The following is a 13,774-nucleotide window of genomic DNA, read 5'->3' as shown; positions in this document are numbered from 1 at the left end:
TTTAGTTTGCAGGTTTGCTGCGAAGGGGGTCAGTGGTGGCGATAGCGGGCCCGCGGTGCAGTGGGGCGCGAGCCTTGACTGGGATTTTTCGGGAAATCTTACCGGGACCCAGACCCGCAACCGGCCCAACCATACATTTTGTATGAAAACTTTGTTAAAACCAGCTAGAACACTAGGACAAGTAGTTAACAACTGCTAAACTGGCTATTTGACCGGTTGATAGAAATTTTCTTTTAACCTAAGTAAAAGAGTTGTCGGCAGTCATGCGGGTTGCATCAACTCTCCTCGTGGCCTGCATGGAGGCGCTATAATGGGGCTGTGTTTAGAATTAATGTGTCCCACAGTGGTTACACCAGAGAGGCTCTTTACTGATACACCTGAAGGAACTTGACCAATTTTTTACAATCAAATCTGAAGGGGTCATTAAGGCTTTGGCTGTGATAGTGGAAGACCATACTAATATTTCTGTGACCAAGTGAGATATTCAAGATTTTGACGCCACTGCAGAAGACGATAATGTAATTTCTTTTTTCGCTCAAATCTTATAAAGATAAAAAAATCTATTTATCAACAAAAACATAGACCTACCGGTACTCAATTTATACTCTATTTGAGCTAGCGATAACACCATGTCGAGTTTTATTTATAATAAATTCCCAATAACACTAACCACCATAGATAACTATGCAACGGTGCATATCAGCATAGTCTCCTCCTCCTACAAGGCCGAGGTGTTAATGTGTGGCAATGTCCCCAATGTCGCACCAGAATGCCTGTTTCCATGGTAAAAACTAATAACTGGAATAACAAGCTTGTAAACACAAACATTGCTCATACACTCCATTATAAATTAGTACAACAGATGTTTCAGTATGCCCGGTCTGTGGCATTGTCACTTTTGTCTCATTGCTGCCTTGTATTAGAGGAGGCTATGATATCAGCTGATTGGCAATGAAGTAAAGAAAATATGGATAATACTTTTAGTTTGAATTACATATATAGCCCAGGAATTTTAGGGATTCAAATGCCATTCGACCTAACAAATTCGAACTACCTAGAAATTTTGCACAGCTGTTAAGTAAGCCATGTTCTTGAAAATGTCAAAAGTCCCCGGAAATCCCTGCTGTGCTTCAGCTGCCATCTTGGAAAATGGCGGCCAATTTTCACTTTTTTGACAATATTTCCCAAACTATTGGTATTAGAGAATTTTTGTAAATACAAAAGTTAAAGAACACCTAAAAATACACATTTTTTATATTACAAGGTTTGCTCTATCTCTAATGGCTATTGATATAAATAATAAAAATAGTTTTAAATTTAAAATTCCCATGTTATTCTTATGAAGGAAAAGAAAATTGTTGCAGTTTGCTTATTTATGGATATATTTTTATCAAACTTGGCAAACTTATTTATTTTATACTAAGCTAATGATATTTAACATAATTACACACTTTATAACCCTTCCAATAGCAGTAAACCTAGTACTTGTTAAATTTAAAGTTATTTAAATAGGGATTCTATCTTTCATTTTTAGGTATTATTTTAATAAAAATCCAGGCAGGCAAATGGAAATTCATTTTTAGACACGATTGTTAATTTTTCCTTATTAGTATTAAAGAGAAATGGAAAATGGCGGCCGATTTTTTAAAATGAATGCTTAATTGTCAACATTATCAAAAATTACCAAGAGCTAAATAATATTTGCTACTGAAAACTGAACAATTGATCTATTTACATTTTATTTACTTGACAAACAGTAAGAAAAATAAACATTTTAATATTTTGATTAAATGTTATATGCCTCCTCATAACGTATTCTTGTTCAATTTCATTATTTAGCTCTTGGAAATTTTTGATAATGTTGACAATTAAGGAGTCATTAAAAAAAATCGGCCACCATTTTCCATTTCTCTTTAATACTAATAAGGAGAAATTATAATCGTGTCTAAAAATGAATTTCCATTTGCCTGCCTGGATTTTTATTAAAATAATACCTAAAAATTAAAGATAGAATCCCTATTTAAATAACTTTAAATTTAACAAGTACTAGGTTTACTGCTATTGGAAGGGTTATAAAGTGTGTAATTATGTTAAATATCATTAGCTTAGTATAAAATAAATAAGTTTGCCAAGTTTGATAAAAGTATATCCATAAATAAACAAACTGCAACAATTTTCTTTTCCTTCATAAGAATAACATGGGAATTTTAAATTTAAAACTATTTTTATTATTTATATCAATAGCCTTTAGAGATAGAGCAAACCTTGTAAAGTAAAAAATGTGTATTTTTAGGTGTTCTTTAACTTTTGTATTTACAAAAATTCTCTAATACCAATAGTTTGGGAAATATTGTCAAAAAAGTGAAAATTGGCCGCCATTTTCCAAGATGGCGGCTGAAGCACAGCAGGGATTTCCGGGGACTTTTGACATTTTCAAGAACATGGCTTACTTAACAGCTGTGCAAAATTTCTAGGTAGTTCGAATTTGTTAGGTCGATTTTCCTAATATTCTTCCACTAATACAAAAGTCCTGTATATATATAATATATAAAGATTGAACCACCGACCCCCCACACCCGCACCCAAGCAAAAAAATGTCATAATAGGGTCGTTGTTAACACAAGTATGAACACAAGAAACATGGACATTAAAATGGTACTTCTAATCGTGTTTGATAAATGAACAAATCCCCTAAAACGGTGTTAGAGGGGTGGATATTGGTTTATCTCCTTTTTGGCCCTCAAAATATAGAAACTCAAAGTTTCTCTCCAAATCATTTTGTATACCTAGCTAAAAAAACCAAATCATTTAATACTCTTGAAGTGTTTTTAAAAGAACGGTTATTGGTAACAGAAAGTTTGCTTGTTTATGGATATATTTTGATCAAACTTGGCAAACTTTTTCCTTATGATAAGCTATTGACAAACTAAAAACACACTTTATTACCTTCTCCATAGCAGCAATCCTAAGGTAATTTTTAAGGAAATATTTTAGTGAAAATTCGATGAAGATGGCAATTTGCTTAGTCTGCAGGTTTGCTGTGGCAAGGATATTTTGAGATTGATACTTGCATAATTCTTAGTCATACTATTGACTATACCATAATAATCCTATTGCTTAATGAGAAAATAAAACTTACCATCTCAGCTATAAGGTGGATGTGAGCAGCCTTCTTAAATACTTCCTTAAAATTAAGAATGTGTATTTTATTAAACCAGTGAAACAATGTGAAAATCTAATCTACACAAGTTTGTTATAATCTTACATGATAACCTTTACATGATTCATCCTAACCAATGACCACCTCACTACTGAGTCCTGAACCATAAATATCTTATCTCAACAAGATCTTATCAATTCTTACAGGGTCAATGTGCATGCATGATAGTGGGTTTGGAAAAGTTTCCTTCTGTAATATATTCAACCGAAAGGCATCTCTGTTTTACTAATAGATTCTCAGAATTTTTTATTTCCCTTAATTTTTTTCACTTTAGTCTTTCAGAATAATTATTATTCAGCATAATTTCAAGAAATAAGACTGACAATCGTAATGCCACAACGTAGGGAATATGATAAACAATGTAAAAATACATTTTTATATGAATCAGGACATTCTTTTATAATAGAACTATAGAGTATCTTTCCTCATGATGCTTTGCAGGTTGGTAATATGTGACTAAAATCTTAACAGTAAGAAATATCCTTTAAACTGCTACAAAAATAGATAGTACCATATTGCCAGTGATTACAGAATTTCTGGTATTTATATAATTGATAGCTACATTACATGATAACTAAACTTTCCAATTGTTGTACAAAATATTATTATAGTATTATATTTTCAATAATTTTTGTAATAGTGTTAAAATGTATTAAATTCTATTTTATAAAGCAAATTGCAAACAATGTAACTTTTACTGCTACCAATTAATTATTTGAATAATTAATAATTATTAATCATTCAAATTATTTGGTAACCAATTAATAAAATAATGTTCATAAGCTAAATATGGTGAATTTTGGAAGCCTGGGTAGATTGGAATTTAAGATTACAGTACTAATAATGGCAGAAACATCTCCTTTCATAATTAGAGTTACATTTGCCAACGTTTTACTGTGATTGGAAGTACATAACTTTTCCTTAATTTCTTTGTCAATAAAACTTTTTTATGTTTAAAACTTTAAGAGCAATAGCTTTTAAACCCATCCGTTTCCCGTGGACCACCCTTTACTTATGGTAGTTTTCCTTTGCTCTGTGCCTTTGAAATAAACATTTTGCTAGTTTTCTCTGCGTTAAAAAATAAACAATTTCTAATGAAATAAGTTTTGATATTTTTATCTGTTCCTTACATGATATTTCAAGACCTTGATATGTTTTAGATGTGTTTCCCCCTATGGGGAATGGGGAAAATTTGCTAAAACGTGATAGACAAGTTTTGAGTTGGATGAAACAAAAGAATAAAACATATAGAATATTGAAACATTTTATTACAACGATGCATGCAGTCTTTGACTACACTTTGATTGGACTAAACAAGGAGCCAAGTTAGAGTGTGTTTCCATTGTTGTACTGGATTCATTTACTTTATCTTGTGATGTCAAACAACATTTTTTTTAATTATCTTTATCATCCTTAATTATACATTTTGCTTTGTCATGACACCTGAATCTATGAAATGTTTTCTTTCACCAATTTCAGGTTGTAATAGTAGGAATCTTGTGTTCCTTCCTCCAAAAATTTGTTCAACTCACAAACAGGAATGATAAGACCACTTTCATTTTCAGGTTCAATTTGATCATCTAAGTTTGCCGCTTTGCAATAATGCTCAAATTTTAAATCACCTCTTTCAAATGATATTACCATGTAGTAATCACAAGATTTCTTAATTGTTGGAACAGAATATAATCGATGGTAGGTATGATTTATATGACCTTTTAAATAAATGCACTTCCAAAAAATTTGATTTTGGCATATAATTGGCGAATAATAAGTTTCCTTTGTCATGAAACAATTTAATACGTATGCTTTTAAATATTTTACATTTAAATTAACATTAATAATCCTAGTCTCATGACTACATTTTAAGTGTTCAAGTAAGTCTTTGACACGCCCATTCCACTTACACAACAAAACTTTACACTCAGTTGGTCGATATTCACAGTAAGTCTGATGCTCCTGACCTATGATCACTGAGTCACAACCTTTCTCAGCATAGGGGCAAAGCTTAGGAATCAAATCTAGTAATTGATTCAACAAAGTGTTCTGTTGAAGTGCCAGGGAGAAGTCCTCCCTACAAGTTGGACATTTGTCAATCTTTGAAGCACATGGTCTGCATACTCCATGTCCGTTAATGCATTGTCTTAATGTAGAATCCATCTTCCCAAAGCACACTGGACATTCAAGAATTGTTTGTACCCCAAGCGCTAACTGTTTATATCGATCCTGTGACTCCTCCTGCAAAAATATAAATGCACAAGTAAGTCACTTTTAGCAGCATTTCATGTTGAATAGCATACAATCATTGTTACCAAATTTCCTTATAGGGAAGAAGCTATTACCTTTAGGTAGCATGGAAATACCTACTACTGGGTTTGATTTACCTTTTTATTGAGATGTAGGCCTACCTAAAGGCAAAAAACACAATTTGTTCAAATTTGTATACACAATATAATGAGAACACCTATTCTCCTTTTTACACACATTTCGGGTGCACTATGGGGTAGTGAAAGCACAGGAACTCACTTCCTCTTCCACCTTCAAAAGATAGCTGTCAGAATCATCCTCAGCCTCTCTTTCAATAGAGCTGTATTTTAAACATCCGCTATCCTAACATTTCCCTGTATATACATTCTCAATATAGGCTACTGTTTATACAGGGTGTTTCAGTAAAGCGTAGTGGGCGATGCAGATTCAGATTCTACATTCAAAAATAAGTCAAAAATGTAAATTATTTTTTATGTCGGCTTAGCTCAGCCGTAATTTGCCATTTTGTATTTTTAAATAATTTATAACTCAAAAGTCCTTAAAGATATTTTTATGAAACTTCTTATGATTTTAAATGTACAGCTATAACCAATCTCTGAAAATATCTTTGATCAGGCTCACCGAATTTCAAAATGGCGGCCATTTAAAATCATTAAAGTCAAATTTCATGAAAACCAGATTATAAAACACAATTTCGCAACACATTATTTAAAGTCCTTTTTATTACAAATTGAATGACACTTTATTTGCAAAAACCTTATAATAAATAAAAACCTTATGCAAGTTTTATTGGTAATTACCAAAATGGTGGTCATTTTAAAATCACAAAGTTTAATTCCATATAAACTAGTGACAAAATCATATTATCAGATATTAAATTTCAAATTCAACACTGTGAACAAATAAGAGGTAAATGTGGATTAGTTGAATTTCCAACTGCTTTAAAATGAATATCTGTGCCTGCTACGCTTTACTGAAACACCCTGTATGTGTGTGTACATAAACACAATATTGTGTATATAATAATAATACAGTATATACTGTAGCTTTAACTAGATTAACTTTATTGAGCTTTTGAACCAGCAAGATTGAGTAAACAGAACAAAATATTAAGGGAGTTTTCAAATTTTACTCTTAAATGAAAATGCCAAATTTTTGTGTAGAACTTACAAACAGTTACAAAATTATATTGAAGCATTGTTGTACAATTAAAGATTATGGAAAAATTTCAAATAATCTGTAAATTTAAAATTCCCTTGTTATTTATTATACAAATGTTATTTAAATAGGAAATAAATATGACCCAGGCTTTAAAAAAAAGATTAAAAATCTAATCAGACAAATTGAAATTGTTTAGCTTGCAGGTTTGCTGCGAAGGGGGTCATTCGTTGCGATTGTGGGCCTGCGGTGCCAGGAGGGGGGCAAGCCTTGACTGGGATTTTTTGGGAAATTTTACCGGGACCCAGATCTGCTACCGGCCAATACATTTTTGCCATACATTTTTTATTACAAAACTTTGTTAAAACCAGCTCGAACACTAGGACAAGTAGTTAACAACTGCTAAACTGGCTACCTGGCCGGTTGATAGAAATTTTCTTTTAACCTAAGTAAAAGAGTTGTCAGGAGTCATGCGGGTTGCATCAAGTCTCCTCGTGGCCTGCATGGAGGCGCTATAATGGGGCTGTGTTAAGAATCAATGTGGCTCACAGTGGTTACACCAGAGAGGCTCTTTAGTGATACACCTGAAGGAACTTGACCAATATTTTACAATCAAATCTGCAGGAGTCATTAACACGTTCGCTACTGCAATAGTACGAAATTTTCCATTCACATGGACCAGCGACGCACATATGCGACGGCTGGTTTCTACCCATAGACTGCCGTCGCATATGCTAGTCACATTAAAATAGACTGCCGAGTGCCGACGCATATTTGCGTCGGGGTTCTAATGTTATTAAAATGCTTATATCTTTGTAGTGGTCTATTTGAAGGCACTGAATTCCCTGCAGTGGTCTACAGAGATGTCTGACGCACAACTGCGTCGCTTGGTCTGTGGATATGATGATTGGTGTCGTCATATAATAGTAGGAAAAACTGGTCTTTACTTTTCTGCATCACTGTATGTATGTATGCAGTATGTATGCTGCATTATCCTATGTAGCTTTTATATTTGTTCAGTTATAAACTGTTCTTGAATAATCTGTTTATTTTTTTACTTACTTTCACCTTAAAACACAAAAAAATGAGCCGTCGCATATATGCGACGTTTAGTCTATTTTAAGAAAACTATGATAATTTTCACTATTGTTTTCGCTGTAGACCGGGCGTCGCAAATATGCGACATTACAAAAGGTTATAAAAAATACAAAAAAACAAGAACAATTTATTTACAAACACTATTGTAGCGTATTACAATGTAAATGATCACTGTTTTACAGGTTTTTCGCCCGTGGTTTGTGTGTACTGTTATCCAAGTAACAGCCGGTCTATGTGTAAGATTGAAATGTATACCTCGGTCTGTGGCAATGACCGCGGCGTCGCATCGTGTTAAGGATTTTGCTGTGATAGTGGAAGACGATAGTAATGTTTCTGTGACCATGTGAGATATTCAAGATTTTTACGCCACTGCAGAAGACGATAATGTCATTTCTTTTTCCGCTCAAATCTTATAAAGATACAAAAAATCTATTTATAAACAAAAAAATAGACCTACCGGTACTCAATTTATACTCTTTTTGAGATAGCGATAACACCATGTCGAGTAACACCATGCCGAGTTTTATTTACAATAAATTCCCAAAAACACTAACCACCATAGACAACTATGCAACGGTGCATATCAGCATAGTCTCCTTTTAATACAAGGTCGAGGCGTTGGTGTGTGGCAATGTCCCCAATGTCGCACCAGAATGCCTGTTGCCATGGTAATAACTGGAATAGCAAACTTGTAAACGCAAACATTGCCCATACACGTTTTAGATTTCGCCAGCGAACTGCAGATGATTGCTTTCCTTCAGAAAACAATCTATTAAAAAATTGGAGTCGAGCAATGCGTAAATGTTGTTTTACTTGATTTCTAAGCTGGCGATATTGGGCCATAGGGACCAGGGGCTTATGGCCCAATATCGCCAGCTTAGAAATCAAGTAAAACAACGTTTACGCAATTCTCGACTCCAATATTTTCATAGGTTGTTTTCTGAAGGAAAGCAATCATCTGCAGTTCGCTGGCAAAATCTAAAACGTCTTGAATTTGGAAAGCAAGTTGACTCTGTCCCATTATCAATGCCTTTAAATGATTTGAACAATTATTTCGTATCAGTCTCATCACATGAAAACAGTCAAATAGTTCAGAACCATTTAACTGAGTTAAAATTACGTCAATTGCCTAATACTATTCCCCAATTTAACTTTAAGCCATCAGTATTGCAGGTTGATGTTTTGAAGGCTATAAGACGGATAACGTCTGATGCCACTGGTTCTGATAGAATCCCAATTTCCTTAATTAAACGTATCTTGTTTGCTCTCCTCCCAACAATAACTTTCATATTCAACACCTCACTGAGATTAGGCATTTTCCCAGAAAATTGGAAGTCTGCGCTTGTCCGTCCCTTGAATAAGATCTCATCCCCATCGCTTCTGCAAGACTACAGACCAATAAGCATTCTTCCTGCTCTCTCTAAAGCCCTAGAAAGAGTTGTCCACTCCCAAGTGTCTGACTTTCTGTCACAAAACAATATTCTTAATATATTTCAGTCAGGTTTCCGTAAATATTTTAGCACAGAAACAGCAATGCTTCATATCACTGATGATATACGATCGGCTATGGATCGTAGCCAATGTACCATTTTGACATTATTTGACTTCAGTAAATCTTTCGACACAGTAAACCATAACATTCTTCTAACCAAACTCCAGCTTATAGGAGTCTCTGACAATTCATTAAAATGGATGAGATCATATCTTCAGGGCCGAAAGCAGTGTGTGTGTCATGACAACTTGACGTCCGACTGGAAACATGTTCCATGTGGAGTTCCTCAGGGCTCAATTCTTGGTCCACTGCTTTTCACAATATACATAAATGACATAACTACAGTTCTACACCACGTAAAGTTTCATTCTTATGCTGACGACTTGCAAATCTACTCTCATTTTAAAGTCAGTCATACGAATGAGACTATAAACTTAATGAATCAAGACATCAACAACATTGCTCACTGGGCAGCAAATAATGGACTAAGACTCTGAAGACTCAATCCTGACAAAACAAAGCCAATCATCATAGGTCACCCACGGTTACTTAGCACACTTGATGTAGACAATTTACCAAAACTTACTGTGAACGGAACCACTTTGACATATCAAGACAAAGTAAAAAGTCTTGGTTTGACATTAAACCGTACATTAGACTGGACTGACGCGGTGGTAAATACTTGTAAAAGAGTATTTGCCGCCATTCACACACTGAAAAAGATGCAACGACTCCTACCGTTTCATATTAAACTCTTACTGGTCAAATCACTCGTATTTCCACACTTCAACTATTGCAACACGGTGATTAATGACATGACTGTGGCTTTGGCAACAAAATTACAACGTGTTCAAAATTACTGCATTAGATTTTTGTTCAATCTTAGACGTGACGATCATGTCACACCATATTATATAAATGAATCAATTTTGAAATTAGATGACATCAGAAAAATCCGAATACTTTCAATTACTCATTCAGCCATTAATCTTGGAACTCCAAATTATCTAGCCAACAAGTTTAAATTTTTGCGTGAAAGAGGCGCAGGGAATACTCGCTCTGGCTCGTCCATGCTGCGTATTCCTCATCACAGGACGACTCTTTATAACAAATCTTTTGTAGTAACTGCATGCCGCCTTTGGAACTCTGTACCTTATCCCATTAAATCCTTAGAAAGCCGATCCCGACTGACGGTGGCGTTGAAAGAATATTACCTTAACCGGATGGCCGTGGCGTGGCGGGATTACATTTATGTAATGTTGTTACACCTATTTGTTTATTTCAATCATTATTGTTTTATTTTGTTAATGTTTATCAGTATTGTTAGTTTTTTAGAGGTTAACTGCAAGAAAGGACCGTGAGGTCCTAAGTTCGCCTCAATAAAGAAGGATTTTCATTTCATTACACTCCATTGAAATTAGTACAACAGATGTTTCATTATGCCCGGTCCATGGCATTGTCACTTTTGTCTCATTGCTGCCTTGTATTGAGGCTATGACATCAGCTGATTGGCAATGAAGTTAAGAAAACAGGTATAGTCCAGTCATTGAGTAGTGGAGGTTCAACAAAATTGATTTAAAAGGTTTTTCAACGGATTTCATTAGTTTAATACCTCCACACAACACAAAAAAAGTCTACCAAAATCTGACTTGGGGAAGTACCTGAATTGTGGTATTTAAATTAAAATAATAATTGCTCCGTGAAAAAAAAAAACAGATAAAAATATTATTGCTATATATAGGGTGTAGTATATCGTTTTTAATGTTTTAAAGGGTGGGGAAACTAAATATGCAACTTAAAATGTGATTTGACGTCATTTGACACCACAAAATGGCCACCAAAAAAATTTCCAAGGAGGAAAAACTAAAATAAAACTCACATTTAGATATAGGGTGCAGTATATCAAATTCAATGTTCACAAGGGTGGCAAAACCAAATATACAACTTAAAATATGATTGTATCTAATTTAAAAGCATAAGATGGAAGTCACCAAAATACGCCCCATGGAGGAAAGTTGAAAAACTTACCTTTAGAAATAAATAACTTCTTGATCATCATTGTACGTTATATTAAATTTACGGAAAGTAAATAAAAGAAACGTCTTTAGAAATAGCCTATCTTTAGAACTAGGTTTTAGTTTTCAATCTTAACTTTTATAAAATACCAGTAAACTAATATGCAACTTAAAATGATATTTTACATTATTAGACGGTAAGACGGGGTACCGGGGCACATGGATTATTTTTACAGAGGATACTATATTAAAATAATGGTATAATAGTGTAGAAATAATTCAATATCAATGAACACACTTTTTAATATAAATACAGCCGACAATTCATACTGCTAATAAAATACTGTTAAAATTGACTGAAGTGTTCAAAAATAGTCCCACACATCTATCATTTGTCACCTTTTTAGAAATTGTTACTCTGAAATAAATTACTCTGTTACTTCAATATTTTCACTCAAATCGTTTGCCCATTTGTGCATGTGACCCCTTTACACTGGCCACATGTCAATTCAGTGAATTCCTAGAGAGCATGGTATTTGTTCATAAAGGATAGTTTTCCTATTCCATAGCGTCTCCTTTTGGTATTTCATCCGCAAAGAGCGTGTATGAAGAGTAGGAGCGTCTAAGGTTAGGACCAAGTACCCTTTTCCCTTTTCAAACGCGTGTTCATTGAATGTGATTTATTAATATTTTAAAATACCATTATTATTCCCTATGTACAAATAATCCATGTGCCCCGGTATCACATCTTACGCCACCGTCTCATGATGTAAAATCTTATTTGAAGTTGCATATTTAGTTTACTGGCATTTGTAAAAGTTAAAATCGCCTTACTACAACATATTTCTAAAGGTAAGTTTTTTTTAACTTTTCCCTCCATGGAGCGTATTTTGGTGATTTCCATCTTATGACCTTACATTTTATACAATCATATTTTAAGTTGCATTTTTGGTTTTGCCACCCTTGTAAACATTTAATTCGATATACTACACCCTATATCTAAAATTAAGTTTTATTTTAGTTTTTCCCCCATGAATCTATTTTAGCGGCCGTTTTGTGGTGTCAAATTACGTCAAATCACATTTTAAGTTGCATATTTAGTTTCCCCACCCTTCAAAACATTAAAAACGATATCCTACACCCTATACATAGCAATAATATTTTTATCTGTTTTTTTTCACGGAGCAATTATTATTTTAATTTAAATACCATAATTCAGGTACTTCCCCAAGTCAGATTTTGGTAGACTTTTTTTTGTGTTGTGTGGAGGTATAAAACTAATGAAATCCGTTGAAAACCCTTTTGAATCAAATTTGTTGAACCTCCGCTATATATTTCTCTTTAATTACCGGACTAGTATAATACTTTTAGTTTGAATTGCATATACAAAAATCCTGTATATATATAAAGATTGAACCACCGACCCCCCACACCCGCACCCAAGCAAAAAAATGTCATAATAGGGTCGTCGTTACACTGGGTATAAACATAAGATACATGGACATTAAAATGGTAAAAATTGTACTTTTAATCTTGTTTGATAAATTAACAAATCCCCTAAAACGGTGTTTGCTTGTTTATGGATATATTTTGATCAAACTTGGCAAATTTTTTCCTTATGATAAGCTATTGACAAACTAAAAACACACTTTATTACCTTCTCCGTAGCAGCAATCCAAAGGTAATTTTTGAGGAAATATTTTAGTGAACATTCAATGAAGATGGCAATTTGCTTAGTCTGCAGGTTTGCTGTGGCAAGGATATTTTGAGATTGATACTTGCATAATTCTTAGTCATACCATTGACTATACCATAACGGTATATAGTCAATGGCTATACCCGTTTTAGACAACTTTTCAATCATCCTATTGCTTAGTGAGAAAATAAAACTTACCATCTCAGCTATAAGGTGGATGTGAGCAGCCTTCTTAAATACTTCCTTAAACTTGTATGTGTATTTCTTTTTTATTCAGTGAAACAATATGAAAATCTAATCTACACTAGTTTGGTCCAACCTTTACATGATTCATCCTAACCAATGACCACCTTACTACTGAGTCCTGAACCATAATTATCTTATCTCAACAAGATCTTATCAATTCTTACAGGGTCAATGTGCATGCATGACTGTGGGTTTGGAAAAGTTTCCTTCTGTAATATATTCAACCAAAAGGTAATCTCTGTTTTACTAATAGATTCTCAGAATTTTTTATTTCCCTTAACTTTTTTTGCACTTTAGTCTTTCAGAATAATTATTATTCAGAATAATTTCAACAAATAATACTGACAACTGTAATGCCACAACGGAGGGAATATGATAAACAATGTAAAAATACATATTTATATGAACCAGTACATTCTTAAAAATAGAACTAGTATCTTTCCTCATGATTTGCAGGTTGGTATGAGACTAAAATCATAAAAAGTAAGAAATCCTTTAAAACTGCTACAAAAATATATAGTACCGAATTACAGAATTTCAGGTATTCATATAATTGATAGCTACATTATATGATAACTAAACAT

The 13,774-nt window shown here is 33.6% G+C and overlaps 1 long non-coding RNA gene across 1 annotated transcript; it reads right to left on the bottom strand.

Annotated features, from left to right (window-relative positions):
* Positions 1-4,470: 4,470 nt before the first annotated feature.
* LOC129005687 (uncharacterized) lies at positions 4,471-13,260 on the bottom strand. Its single transcript, XR_008491855.1, has 2 exons — positions 13,143-13,260; positions 4,471-5,455 (listed from the first exon to the last, which is right to left on the bottom strand). It is a non-coding gene; the product is annotated as an uncharacterized LOC129005687 (long non-coding RNA).
* Between the last annotated feature and the right edge of the window lie 514 nt (positions 13,261-13,774).

This window comes from Macrosteles quadrilineatus, unplaced genomic scaffold, assembly GCF_028750875.1.
Source record: "Macrosteles quadrilineatus isolate MER2022 unplaced genomic scaffold, UCM_ALF_1.0 Scaffold_30__1_contigs__length_1495292, whole genome shotgun sequence".
Classification (NCBI taxonomy): Eukaryota; Metazoa; Arthropoda; class Insecta; order Hemiptera; family Cicadellidae; genus Macrosteles; species Macrosteles quadrilineatus.
This window is presented reverse-complemented; position numbering and strand designations above follow the sequence as displayed.